Source organism: Stegodyphus dumicola, chromosome X1 (assembly GCF_044657685.1).
Source record: "Stegodyphus dumicola isolate Sdum_Otavi_A_Nest chromosome X1, ASM4465768v1".
NCBI classification, from domain to species: Eukaryota; Metazoa; Arthropoda; class Arachnida; order Araneae; family Eresidae; genus Stegodyphus; species Stegodyphus dumicola.
Window position 1 is genome coordinate 132,259,227 of NC_140780.1, and position 15,502 is coordinate 132,274,728.

General features: G+C 32.2%; 1 protein-coding gene across 1 annotated transcript in view; it reads left to right on the forward strand.

The window, feature by feature from the left end:
• LOC118185795 (uncharacterized) overlaps window positions 1-15,502 on the forward strand; it is a 346,837-nt gene that overhangs the window by 66,923 nt on the left and 264,412 nt on the right. The gene's annotated exons all lie outside the window — the stretch shown is intronic.

Genomic DNA, 15,502 nt, shown 5'->3' on the forward strand with positions numbered 1-15,502 from the left:
TTTGCTCTGAAAATAAACACGGCATTTGTTCTACGCCACCTGATTTTTCCTCTTTCACCCCTACGGAACTTTTTTCCACCTTAATCTTCTGCGAATGGTGGATTTAGAAAAAGATTTTGACGCATGACAGAATCAGATGCCATCAGAACCCCTCATTAAACTTGTGCTAAAAATCAACATAAAAAAAACCTCAGGAGGGGGGATGAAGATTGAAAAATAGGCTGTGATCTGGCGCCATGCGTCTGACAATCAGCCTTTGGATAGTCTTGTTAGCGAGCGCGAGATGGCATTAGTGTCGCAAGCGAAGCGTAACCGCTGCCACCGCCAGAAGACCAAATAATTGTTCATCATTGGGTTTAGCTGGATGGTTAGCGCAATGGCAAATGCCACGCCTTTTAGCATAACAACCGTCGTTAAGTGAGGTTTAGGCTACGGTACTTTCGAGTCGATTTTTTCGAGTTAATTTTTTTTTTTTTTTTTTTTTTTTTTTTTTTTTTTTTTTTTCCGTTAATGTAACCCGGGAAACAATTATTACTTTTCCAAGAAACATTTTAGATTTGATATCTGGATTTATAGGGATTTTTTATAATATTGAAAATGAATTTTCTAGGAATCATATATTCAAAAGCAAGATTGAAATTTTTAGTTTTTTCATTATCCTCATAGATCAGTGAACATGAATAAAAGCTTATCTTATTGGTCTCCTAAAGCGCAAGTATTAAAATGGAAAATCTCTGCTTTCTGATTTACTACAACAATTTCCATTTTGGAAAGTTTTGATTGTACCAACCGGTTTTTGAGTAATCAAGTGGCTAATGCATCGTCGTTTTGACTGGCTGCACGGTAAGAAAAAAAGAAACAGACACGTCATTGGTGCTTGTAAGCGTATCATATATGACCATTTACTTTCACCAGTTGCCTTAGGGGTATTGTCAAAATATTTAATTAATTTTAATCTCTAAGTATTTGATTGATATAGCAATTAACGACGAAAGGATTTTTCAAAGTTCATGAGTATGTAAATTAAAAATTAAGGGATCAGTAATTTTAACGGGAATATTTGTGCAAGAAATAACTTGAATTAATAAAATTTTTCTGTTAGAAGTTTCTGTTTAGTTTCTGAAGTTTAATTGTTTGGAATGAATTTATGGAAAGAGCATGTTGTGTAACAGTACAGTGTAAAATATAATTCTCCTGTAACTAGACACGTAGTATAAAATTTCCGTATTATAGATGAGGCAGTTTAATTTTTGATATTACATTTCATAATAAAACATAATAATAATCAATCAATAGATAATCAATAATCAATAGATAAGACAACAGCATGAAAAACAGATAGAAGAGCAGCGTGCAAATTACGTCACTGGTCTAAATAAAATTCAAGTTAGTTCGGGGCTATTAAGCATGATGCTATCCATTTAAGTAACACTCAAGATTGAAATTTTCTTTCTTCTGCCTCTACTGATTTGCATATTTTAAATAAGTTTGCTTAATTACTTTACGCTGTTCGAACCTATATTGTTAACATTATATAACGTCTCATTACGTCTATGCATTAAAAGTTCTTAAAATGTATTGTTTGTTAATATTTTTTTAAGGAAATGATGCTATCTTAACTAGTTGGAAATTGTTGACTAATAAATACTGAAAATTGTAAAATAATTTTCTAAATATATAATTTTAATGTATATAACAAAATATTTCCTCATTAGATCTGTGGATTTCTTTAGATTTATTCGAAAAATATTATCAAGTAACAAATAAGAATTTATGCAAAAAAGTTCAAATCATATACCTTTCAGTTTTAAACTTAAGGAAATCCAGGACATAAAACTTTCCTTTATTCATAAATACTTTTCAGTGAATTTTTTCTCTGTAGTATATGTGTTAATAAAAATGAATTTTAACAAGAAATATTCTTCAATTTTTTGATTTTTTTAAAAAAAACTTAAAATTTGAAATTTTAACCGTGTATAATTTTATGCAACTACTGAACCGACTGGCCAAATTGAATAATTAAAAAAATTACACAGAAAAACACTATATTTTTCTTCAGGATTTATAAATTTACTAATTAGAAATTTTTAATAATTATAAAAGGTTAAAAAAATATTTTTTTTAAAAAGCCGATTTTTATTTGAGGCATATGTTTTCAAATTTTCTTCACCTAATCGAAAATTCGGAAGACAATATACTTAAAATACAATAAGTAAAATTTATAGAAATTTCGTGCATGTAAAGCATGCAAAATTTTAGATACAGTTTCCTAAAGTTAACAAATCATTAAGAAATCCTTCCCGAGATAAATGGCTTAAAAGCTTTCGGAACTTGCCTTTCGCTCATGGAACTAGAACGAAATTTTACGATATCTGCTGATCTGATTACCATGCATCCATGCGATCTGTTTTGTTTTATTCTAAAGAACTTGCCACATTTTTAGGCCAAAAGTATAAAATTAGTATTTTTTTTTTTCGAGATTTTGTGTCCCGGACCCTCTTAAATGTGACATATTCAAGACTGATACTCCGTTAGTTTCAATGACATTTAGTCCTCGTCAGTATGTATGCCAATGTGCGTAATGGAACAGATATTTACCATGATTTCACTTAAAATAAATATCTGGATTTGAAAATTTTGCTTCTTGTTACAATAGAAAATTTTATTAATTTTGTACTGCAGAAGGATTTTGTTAATGTTGAGTAAAGGTGGACGAATCGAAAGAGAAATCTCAATCTGCCGATCAGGCGCTCTGATCACTGAACCTAATTTCAGTCGCTTAAGAGCTTCTGAACTTGAACTTCTGAAATTCTGAACTTTCAGTGACCTTCTGAAGATCACTGAACGACATTATTAACATTTTTCTTTATAATCTCATTATTTGATAACTTTCCTTTAAGTATAAAAATATATTGTTGCTGGAAAGTGAGACTCCTAAAGAACAATATTGCTTAATTCAGTGCAACACGACTTAAATCATTTTTAGTAATAGATTGTAAGAGTCAAATGAATATTTGAAATTAAGCAACTTTTCCATTAATTCCCCCCCCCCAGGGCTAACATAGCATTACTTAAGAAGATCTGATCGTGTAACTTAACAGATAAAACTTGGAAAGTTATTTTTAGGTCAAACAAATTGATTGCATGTAGTTTTTTTCAGATTTTTACCTAATATATATTGTAAATACGAAGTAGATTCAATTAGAAAATTCTCCACGAATAGATCAAGTTAATCGAAATGACAAATTAATTAACAATTATGCTTTATTTTCAATATAACTTTACCTTGATTGATTTATTTAAAATGTATGAAGTATTATTAAACCTGATTTGCATTAAAAATGCATATTTTCTTTTAAATTTGACATTTAAAAATGTGGAATGAATCAAATTTAACAAAATGCGGTATTCATTCCTTAAATGCTTCATTCCTTAAATACCTAACTTACGGTAAATGAAAAATAATCGGAAATTTACAAACAGCACTAGATGTAGAAAAGTCTACCTATCTTAGTACTAATAATAATTAAAATGATCGTTTTGAATTTTTTTTCGCAGTTCAACAAACAGCCCACACTTTTAACAGTTGTTGAGTTGTAAAATTGCTGGTAATTTGCCTCATCTTTACACTTCTGGGTGCATGGGAGTTTTCGTGGTTTTTCCCACGTATAGCATGAGTACGAATCAATTTCTCTTAAAAAGTATTTCACGAAGGCATCCCTTTCCTTAGGCGAGATAGTTGTCGTCTAATTCTTATTTTCAGTTCATTACCCTTTCATTGCTCTAAATTGTCATATAAAAGTTCCATTTTAAAGGTTCGAACTGCATTTTAAAAACGTATGGAAAGTTCTACAGTATACAAATGTGCTATAAGTTACCGAAATATACTATAATGCAAAATCTGTGCATTTCTGAATTTTGTACTGTTTATTTATTCTTCTAATCTTATTTTTTATGTATATTTATTATTATTTCTCAAGTCCACTGTCAAATGAAAAAAATTGATCTTTGTCAGTTTGTTCTGCACAATTTAACATATTTAAATGATAATTATTGTATACGAAGTAAATCATTTCTCGCATTATGCGAAGTACGATATAAATTATCTTATACAATAATGGTAATGTTTGATATCAAAATTCAATTAGATTTCTCAAAAATGCCAACTTCCATTAAAATGAATCACGTTTTCAACTAGTTTTAGAAAGGAATTTTAAAGGCATTAGATTTGTTAATGGAAAAGTACTGTAATTTTTAAATATTTGATTACTTTCATTGAACTGCAATGCACACAGACATGATGAATTACTAGTCTCACCGCCGTATTTCAACTGACACTGTTTTTGGCCAAAAGGAGACTTCAGAAAAAGAAATCCATACCTATAATTATATTAATAATGTGTCTTTAAATGACTTTAAAAATTAATAATAATAACCTGTCTCTAATAGTAAGCTTCATCTGTATACCAGTTTCAAGATGATTGCTTTGCATAATTATTTTGCTGTGAAGCAATGCCCTTTTATGCAAGTGGAAATAAAAAGCTGCTGATCAGCAGTTTTGTCTTCGGAAAAGCGTGTTTTATGTAAATGGTGACGTTATAATGAAATTACTATGATATTTCATATAACTTTGATTTCTACTAATTGGAATATTTTATTACCGCCATTTTCTCAAATGTAAATTCTAATATCGTTATGCATAAAAACATTATATATATATATATGTGTGTGTGTGTGTGTGTTTTCCGTTTAGAGAAGTCATTAACATATCGGGCACAAAACTCTATCCTCTTAATAACATACTATTCATTCAGCAGGACTGCCATAACGTGTCTCCGTCTAGATTGTCGTGACTGACCAGACGCTAGCAAGGATATTATTAAAAAGTGATGACATTGAAAGTTATAGTTTATTGGGTTTACAAAATGTCTGACGTCTTCCTTCTAATGGTTTTGCTCTAGCAGCATAAATAAAGAACAAAACTGTTATGTCTGAGACTATAAAACAAAATTTAACTTGTTCTTATAAGCTTCTTTTTGCTTCTCTTGCTTAACCTCAGAGCAATTAATAAAGTTGAGTCGAAGTAATTATAGTAATTTTCCACTTATTAGTCAACATACAGTATCCTACTCAAGGATGCAAAATTAATTAACAGCTGAAAGATATAATGAGATAAGAGCGGTATATAAGCTTAAGGCTTGAAATATAGATGAGATTTGCATTTTGGATTCTGGATTTAGAGTATTTCGACTTTCGCTTAACATATATGTATTGCATACTAATTTTAATGTAATTGTGTATAACTAGCAATGTAGTTTTAAACAGCTGATTGACAGGCTATTAAAATCTTTATTTTGTTTAGAAAAATCAATGTTAGTTTTTATCATGTCAGATGTGATAGCTTTATTGTTGTGGTTCTGAATATAAATACGAGAGAACAGTCTGAATAATCAAAATTTTTCGGATTGACGTACTTATCGTTTAACAATATCTACTGCGTATACAATTTTTTGTTTCTGAATCGTTTAATGAAATTTCTTTTAACATAAAACTGTTTTATGTAAAACATCTTAGCGTTCGGTTATATTTTGAGACCCTCTGTCACAGGCAATTTACTTTCAAATAGTCTAATGTTCATCGTTTTGCACAAAATTTAAAAATTCTTCGAAATAAAAAGTACTAAAATTTTTAAAAAGGAATCATAATATTTTGGACGCTATATCTTTTTCAGACTTTACTGTAATCCTACTCGCTCGTTAATTATGTCTGTATAAAATCGCTCAGAAAACAGACACCTGTTTCAAACAAAAATTATTCAAAGCTGTAACCAGCTTCTATTCCTAAGTTGTTCTGTCTGTCACAGTTGAGGAAGAGTTTTAATAATGTTTTTTTACTAATTATGTAGGAAACCTATAAGATAACTGTGCTTAGACATTGCCTTTTTTCTGGGATGCCATTCTTATTTTATACAAGTTCATCCAATTGGACCCAATCGCTTTCAAATAACGTTTTCTAAGTTAACGCTACTTTAGTTAAAAATAAATGGATAAGTGCTACTTTAAGTAAACATTACCAGAAGTTTCGTTTAGTCAAACCCGGGTCCATATAACCGAGCTTTAAATAAATATTCTACTTTGTTTTCATTAGTCCTAATGCTTCTGGTGATTCAAAAAGGCATTTTTGTCACTGATCTGACATTACTAATTGGATGGGAAATCTTAATTATTTTACAGATCTGGATTACAGGAGTTAAAACTGAGTGAAATGAAGGTTTCTTTTTTAAAATTTGTAACAATGTCTTTTACTGGATATTTTCATAAAATTATTTTAGAGCAGTTTGTAACATAAATTGTTAGGATACAGAATTTGCTACAATGAAGAATTAATAAAAAAGAAAATATGTTTTTGTCATTTTGTAAAACTGTCTCGTTGAAAATAATCGTTGCTTAAAATTGGGTTAAGAATAAACATTAGTTTGGCGAAGGTTTTGAATAAAACTGTATCGATTTTGAGTGCGACCGCATACCAGTTCCTCTTCTTCAGGAGTAAAAACAAACATTGCAGAAATTTTTTACTTAGTTTTAAATTTTACATTGATGCGTTTCTCCTCCAATTTCATAAGTGTTTAACAAAGTTAATGAACATTAAGTTAATGTACGTTTAATATAAATCGGTCAATGCAATTTCAATCTTACTTTCTATCATTCCTTTACTTAAATGACGAAACATTCTTTTATTTTAAAGATTAATAAGATAAACACCGGATAATTCGTCCTTAGCGATTTTTATCAAAATAAATTTGTAATATATTGCATTAATACATTGCTCTTAAAATATTGATATAAATTACTACCGCCGACGTAAACGAACTAGGAATTAATATACAAGGCCATTAATAGCAAGCGTTAGACATCAACGAAATAACGTGGCCGAAAGGGATAACGCGCTTTGTCTGAATAACTCAGACATCAGCTTAAATAGTATCTTTCATCCCTACTTTGCATAACGTACGAAATTAAAATATCCTTCTAGCAGGAAATGGAAATGAGAGAAAGTAGAAAAGGTAAATAACTGAACAAACCTGGTTAGTTTAAAACTAAATAAGTCCTTACAAATTTCGGGGGCTTAAGAAATAAATCCTAGAAAGTGAATAGTTAAGATTTATTCTGAATTATATTTTAAGTTTTTAGCCAATTTCCAAAATTTATTTAATTCTTCATCAGCTAATTGCCAAGTGGTCTTACTTGAACCATCTTTTACTTCTTCAGTACACAATATTTTTTCTCAGAATGATTCAACACGACTTCAAAAAGGGAACAGATATTGCGAATTATGATTTCGTCCAGTTACCGATTTTAGCTCAATGTTAAAATCATGTATTTCCCCTTATCCTCCGATCAACACTTTTGTCAACATTACATTATATATAAGTAAATCAAGAAAACGATATACAAACGCGAAATTTTAAATGATAGACTATCAGGGAACAGGAAAAAGACGCGATGCAACTGCCGATCGTATCCGAAATAATTTTGAATGAATGCTAATACCACCATTTTTGCAGGGAATTTCGGCGACAGATGTCTCGGATTATTGGAATTTTGCAGTACAGTAATTTTACAGTAACTCTTCCCTAAATAGGAAAAAGTGAAATTGTTACGATCAGAAATATTGAGTAGGAATGAAGCATAAGGGACCCTCAAAAATAGTTTCGAGTGTGATTTTTAAAGTCAGAATTTCCGCTTCGGTTTGATATGATTGCGAGGAATGCATTCTATTTCCTATAACTGCTTTTCGTAGAGCCGCCATGGGGTGAATATTGTTTAAAAAGTCAAGAATGCTAAAAAGTTTTCTAAATATAAATTTATTCATCTATATTACTAAAGTGATATAATTAACTTTTAACTGAGAAGAACAGATATTGCGAATAAACCATTTCCTTATTTTCTGTGTACTCACAATGCAGTTCTTATGAAGGAATATCCACTCTGTTATGAAGGAAGGAAAACGACATGAGGTAAGAAACAAAGAACAAGAGGTACGTATGTGATTTATTACAACAAAACGTCTGAGGGCTATGTGTTTTAGGAATGACATTCTAGGGAAGATACCTTGGAAGAATTATTCGTGTTAATTTATGTGTATTTGTGCAACCAAGATGTCACGCAGCAGCCGTTTTAAACTTCGTGAATAGAAACAAGCGGCCTTTGGAGGATTATGTGGATAAGAGAAGATTGCTGTAGTAGGTATGCAAAGAATAAATAAAATGCGCTGAAAATTATGCCGCGTATTTTGCCATTATTATGCACAATTAGCCCCCACCCAAATCGATGCAAAGGAAAATTTTAAAAAAAAAATAGTTATTTTTGCTTCTAACTTTTGAAACCCGACTAATGACTGTGGCTATTTCATTATTAATTAGATGTTCTACAATTCCAGCATTAAACAAAAATTTGACAAGAAACTCTCTCGACACTTTTCTTCACGGGCGAATGCAATTTGCCACAATAAGGATAAGCATGTATGATCTGCTCATTAAATTTACTTCTTGTTCGCAAAAAATATAATGATATAAATGTTTAAACGAATATGTATGTGCTGTTCTAAAATATTTTTTTTTCTGTTGACATTATCTGCGGTTGCTTTGGGTAATGTAAAATGCGCAGGTATCAAGTTATATCTTCGGGGGCATTTTTCTTCACCGAATTCATTATAGTTTACTTAATTTCGGTCATTCAAAGATGTTTATGTAATACGAATTCAAGAAGTTGTGCTCTTGCTTTTAATCATGAGTCACGGATTATACAGTCTGTTGTCACGGATTATACAGTTTGTTGTTGATCAGCATTGAGAATCATAACAGAAATAGTTATCTACTACCAAATTTTAAGAAGTATAAGAACTAAATGTCTTTGTAGTTGTCTACGTACAGTAAAAGATTGAATGCTTAACCTTTAGGCAGCTGTGAGATGAAGAATCGCGTGATTTGTCAGTCGTAAATCTGTAATGCGAGCTGTGTTCGTTTGCGCACCCACTACGGTGCGTAGTTGAAATACGAGTTGAACTCGTTGTTACCCATCAAAACGTTAAAAATAATTTTGAAGTTTTTTTTTATTTATTTTAAACCTATGTACTACCCGCTATCTATATAATTTTACAAGAGCTCACTGATTAAAAATGAAGTACTGTAGAGTCATTAGGTTATTTTGATTCAGGAGACATGAAAATTAAGCAATGCCCTCGTCGGGATTCGAACATTGAACTCTGGAATATGCGCCGAGTCGCTAAATCTTCACGATGAAGAATAATCATCCGCCACCTGTTTTTACTTCGGACGCCTTAGTAGAGAAATTAGGTTATTTTGATGCTAGACACGTGAAAAATGAGCAATGCCCTCTCCGGGACTCGAACCTGAACTCCTTGAATACGCGCCGAGTGTGCTAACCGTTACACAACGAAGACGTGCTTTCTGCACGGCTAATATACCTCCTTTTCAAGGAAGCCTGGGGATTAGAGGACCCAGTCTCCAAATCCTGGTACTGAAGAATCACCATCCTCCACCTTTTCGGGCGCCACTGTAGAGTCACTAAGATTTTTTGAAGCATGAGACGTGAAAAATGAGCAATGCCTTCGCCGGGACTCAACCCTGGACCTCTCGAATAAGCGCAAAGTGTGCTAACCGTTACACCACGAAGGCATCAGAAAATCGAGACAACATACCTTATTAAAAATAGATTTGTTCTGTTAAAGGAACTTAAAAAAAATGAATTTAATATGCAACATTTTTAAATGATACCAAGTTCTTAAATAAGATATATATATATATATAAACAAATAGACACGATCTGATATCATTTTAGTAGAGGATTAGTAACTACGTAATATACGTAATATTTCTCATTAATAAAACCGGAATATAGAAAAAAGTCAAACATGAAAGTTTCAAATATATATTCGTCAACGTAAATAAATAAATATAAATAAAAATAAATAAAAAATAAATGTGAATAAATAAATAAATAAAAATTTTAAATATAAGTAGTTTTTTTCTATAATGAAATTATCTACTAGCAGTATCATGGAAAAAGAAAATTAATCATACGTTTCAACAGCTACTACAATTACGGACTTATCTCTTAGTTATTCTTTCTTGTATCTGTTGTTATTGCCCTTTTTTTTTTTTCTTTGGAGCTTCTGAAATGGGGTGAATGAAATAACGTTAAAATATTTCCTGAAAAGAACATTATATGAACAGATATGCATTTTACCAAATAATCGCACAAATGCTCTAATTTATGTGACAGAATTTTATCTTTTAATCAAAATTTTGCTGCTCCTAACCAAATTCCTGTTTCTGCAATCTGGCATGCTTTTTAATTTGATAACTGTGTATAGGTGTAGTCTGCCGCTTCATTCTAAGTGGATCTGATATGAGCAAATTCTTCTCCTCTAAATGACTTGCATTAGTCGTATGTTTGATTTCAGTATCTCTTTCTGGCCCTCTACGCGGACGTTACGATATTGACCCTTACGTACAAATTCTCTTTTCCAAACTCCTTTTTTCTCTGAATTATTCCCCTTTTATCACGACTCGTACTGATTAAAAATTACAATTACTAAGTTAACTAGATATTCAGGAAACAAAAGAAAGAAACACGTGCTTATTCCACTATTTGTGGCTATGTGAATTGGCTGAGTAAAAGACAATTCATGCGGGCGAATGAATAAGTGCGCGCATGAGCAAGATAGAGATTCCGAACAGCATGCGCGCTTCCTGCAAATTAAATAAATTATTTTTGAATACCTGCTTTTCACCAATTTTTGTTCAAAATGCACATAAGCAATATTTCGCATTTACCGGCCAATGCTGGTAAATTTCGCATTTATTCCTATCAATTTCGTAAATAAGAAAATTTCGTATTTCTATTAATAACCGTATGCAGCTTTTACGGAATTATTTTTTAAATTTCAGGTTAACTTTTTTTGTTTGAGAAAACTCTGTTTAATTATGTGGCCATGTCTAGAAAGAGCTCAGTAAGCAGTAGGGAAGTGGAAAAGTAGGTTTCATTTGCTTAACATGTGCATTAAAACTCAACACAACACTTCTTTTTATTATATCTGACATGTTTTCTAACGAAAAGCATTTTTAATTAAAGCTTGACTTATCTGTTGACAATAAGCAAATTCACATTAAGACAGTTTTCTGTCAACTCGTCTTATGACTCCATCTCGTGCTTCCGAAAGCATTGCAATAGTTAATAACTTTCACTTAACTAGTCGAACGTTCTTAATACAAGGGTAATGCAAAGACCTAATTTAACCGAAAATGAAAGCGTTGACCTTTCAAGAATCAAGACACGACAAATATATAAGGAAAAAAAACAAGCAAATTGGTGTGAAATTACTGTAACTCCAGCATCGCAACATCAAAATAAGTTTTCCAATTACTTATTCACTCCACGTGGTGAATCCTTAAGATATGTTTCTTTCTGTTTCCAAGGCGATATAAATCGAACAATAGTGTCAATAATGCTGCCTTTAATTAGATAAAACTTTTTTCTAGAATTTGCTATGCCTGTCATTTCTATTATCGCTTTGGGGATTGACTGTCTTACTGAAGTGATCTTAAACCGATTGGTGCATGTTTCTTGATAGCAGCCGCTGTCGACTCATTATTTCAGATCCTTTAATTCCAGGAATTATCTGTAATAAAGTGACTAAATGATAAGCGGTAAGTGTTTAATGATGGAGTTAAAAGAAAGTAAAGTGTTGTAGCAGTTGTCTATATGTGCGTGATACAAAATTGCAAGGTGGTTTCTTAAACATATCACATAGTTGTTTTCTACTTTATTAATTAGAATCATAGTTCTCCGGTGACAGCAAAAGCTGAAGATGGCAGTAAACTAAATACTTAATCGACTTCCCGTTGTATAATATTTTGCGAAACTAAGAAGGGAATGCATTGTTACGAATTTTGTATATATATAAATAATTTTAGTGAAATTATATGTGAAACTGAAAATCTAAAGAAACGATGCTTTGCCTGAAAAGTAAAAATACAAAGGTTCTGTTTAACATTGAGTAAATGGTCAGTCATCTCGCAAAATTGGCGAGATATCGCAAAGCTGGCAAATGTTTTGGAAACTAATTTTTATCACCAAATTTGGCGAGAAATCGCCAAAAGTCACCAGGCTTGGCGACCATTTGGTGACATTTTGGTCCGGCCTCTGTCTAACTGTAATGGGTATTGTAGCTGAATAACTGTAATTAATCTATATATGCAACTGTAACCGTATTCGACCCTCATATGCCTTCCAGTAATTTCGAGAAGTACTAGAGATTTCTCGGCGACCGGGGGAAAGTTATATAAAACCGGATAGAGCAGTTGTTTAATTCAGCTTGAGTTTGGAGTGTTGAGATAATCCGAGTTAGCCTCGCTCTTTAGGCGTGCTTTGCATAGCTTTGAGTTTAACGTTCTTAGTACACTGGTGGGCAGTTGCTAAGGACAGATGGTAATAGCAGGGATTGCAATCTCAAAATGGAAGGCAGGAAAATATGGAAATTAGCATAAATGTGGGATTCAGTGGGACGTGCTGAGCGTGTGCAAATTTTGGTTTGCCTAAGTTATTCGTCACGTGATATAAGAGATATAAAGAATTTGACGCGTATTGACCGTTGTTGTTAAAAAGCAAAATTTAACGGGAAAGAATCTGTTGAAGAACTTGAAATTTTCGGTAGTTTTCCGAGCATCTCTTATATGATTTTATATATGGCTATAATTATTGGCAAGATTGAAGAACGTCGAAAAATAGCAGATGTTGCTAGGGAGTTCAATGTTAGCCACAGTATTGTTTAAAGGCTTTGGAAATCATTTCAAACAAGTGGAATGTGTACGAAACATCATAGGGAAGGTCGTGTTCGTAGTACAAGGTCTGCAGATGATATATAGCAGCGGTTCTCAACCGGTGATAAGTAATAAAAAAATAAGTGGTACGCAAAGAAACAAAGTAACTATTAAATTCAAAAATTAAATATCGCAAAAACTTGTTTGAGTTTTTCTCTAACTCTCGTAAATTTATGTTATCTGAACGTTGTCCAAGGTCAATTACCGCTTCTATTTTTACAAGTATTCATTTAGCCATAGACATAAAAAAAAACTATCATAAATGATGTTTTAAAAGGAATAATGGAAATGGAAGTTGGATTTAACAGGAAATAAAAATAAGTTCCTATAAAAAGATAATAGTATCTCATTCATTCTTTTAGAGTTGCTGGATTTATTAGCATGTTTACGTTTTATATCGCCACCAATTCCGGGCCCATATTGCTCTATGGTGATATTGAAAGAGGTGATTCACTGGTGATGGATACAGAACAATGTACTAGCACTACTATTATAAAATAGTTCTTTCCAGCTCCTTATAGAGTGCCCGAAGGGCATGAAGAAAGTGAGAGGTCCTTAAATGAATTTCGCACGGAAAATCACAGAAATAAATTTCATACAAAATTTTGGAATTAAAGTATTATAACTTAAATTTTGATAATTAAAATGGTAACCAATTTTTAACCTAATATTATTTTGTGTGTACATATTTAATACAAATAGCCAATAGGTTGTGCAAATAGCAAAATGTATACATTTTTAATATTTCTGTTGAGAAATTGAAAAATAATCATTGTAAAATGTAGTAGTGGTACTAAAGTTTTTCAGTTTTGTCTAGATGGTACGCCTTAGACAAAAGGTTGAGAACCGCTGGTATATAATGCTATTGACAAAAAGGAATCGGCGCAGCACAGCTACTGAGGTTAGCAAATCAGTTACTTGCTGTAATTGCAAGCGAATCTCCCGAAAAACTGCAGCCAGATGTTTGAATCAATGAGGACTATACGCCCTCCGTCCGTTTTGAAAATGTCACCGTTCCATGCTCGTTTGCAATGGTGTTGTCAGTATCACATTTGGAGAGAAGACGGCTGAGCTTGTGTACTATTCTCAGATGAGAGTAGGTTCGGTTTGTAGTCGGATTGTAAACGCCAGGTGATCTGGCGTGTGAGTGGCACTGCACATAGTTCGGCAGGCATACAGGAAAAGGACAGATATCCTACATATGTAGAGTCATGGTATGAGCTGGGATCATGATCAACGGTCGTAAGTCGCTTTATGTGCTTCCAACTTGAACTTTAACTGGACTTGAACTTCCAACTTGAACTTGATACATTAATGATGTTCTGCTGGCTTATGTTCGCATGTTCAGTGGTGCTGTTGGTGATAAATTTATTTTCAAGGACTGCAACGCAGCATTTCATCGGACAGTCGCTGTCCAAGAGAGAAGATATTCAACGCGTTGTATCGTCAGCACGTTCTTCAAATCAGAAACTCACTGAAAATGTTTGGAATACTTTGTGGAGGAGTCTTATTGGTCGACAATGCCCTGAAATAAACAAGGACTTTCTCATTCGTGCATTTATAGAGGAATGGAATAAATTTTCCCAACAGTTGCTGGATAATGTTGTGCAACGCATGATAGGATGTGTGGCATCTTGCATCGCTCTCCATGGTGGCCATATCCCGTATTGACATCTTACACCAGAATGTTTGCGGATGGTAACTGCATTTTTTCACTTTTAAGTATTCAGTACAGCATGACCACTTTGTCCTTTGAACACTTTTCAGAACCTTCTGTATTACAAAGCACAGTAAATTATCATTATTTTTATGTCCTAGTTTTCTGGCATTATTTTATTTCACTTGGCATCCAACCACACTTACTTTTTTACACGCTATATAGCCGTTTGTGATCCGCCCTTAGCAACTGTCCACCAGTGTAGTTTGAAGTGGAACTACTGATTGTGCTCTGTGCTACTATGAAAAGCTGTGCGAGTGGTTTTGTGAAACGTTCTAGAACTGTGAAGTGGTTTTTTTTTTTTTTTGTTTTTTTTTTTTGTAAAATAAAGCTTATCAAGTTATCATCGGTTCTGTGTGCATTCAATCTATTACAAACGCAGTACGCACGCAACAATGTTATTGCACAAAAATTAATATCACTTGTAAATACATAATCTTATCTCTTAAATTTTAACATGAAAGTTTTTTGTAAATTCGAATCGTACTTTAAATTAAGAATTCAAAATGTGCAGGATCTAAGTAATTTTATTAGTTGCATTATATTCACCTTATTAAGATAAATTCTTTTCAGCATATGGAGCAATTTTATGAACCCACTTTATTTCCAAGGAATTTTGTACAGTTTAAAATCAAATTGCATTATTATTGGGCATTTCAGTACAATTTATGACTTTTAGTGCTCACAAATCAAAACTGATAGCATTAATCAGCATAAAATAATGCAGTTACATGTTTAGAACTTTATTTGATAACGGATTATAGAGTAATGTGCAATTTGAATAAAGTTTCCAGGCATCATTGTATATTTTACACCAATTAAAAGTTTTCAAAAATTTTAATCCTTACCATTTTGTTTCAGTATTGGACAAGACTTAATTT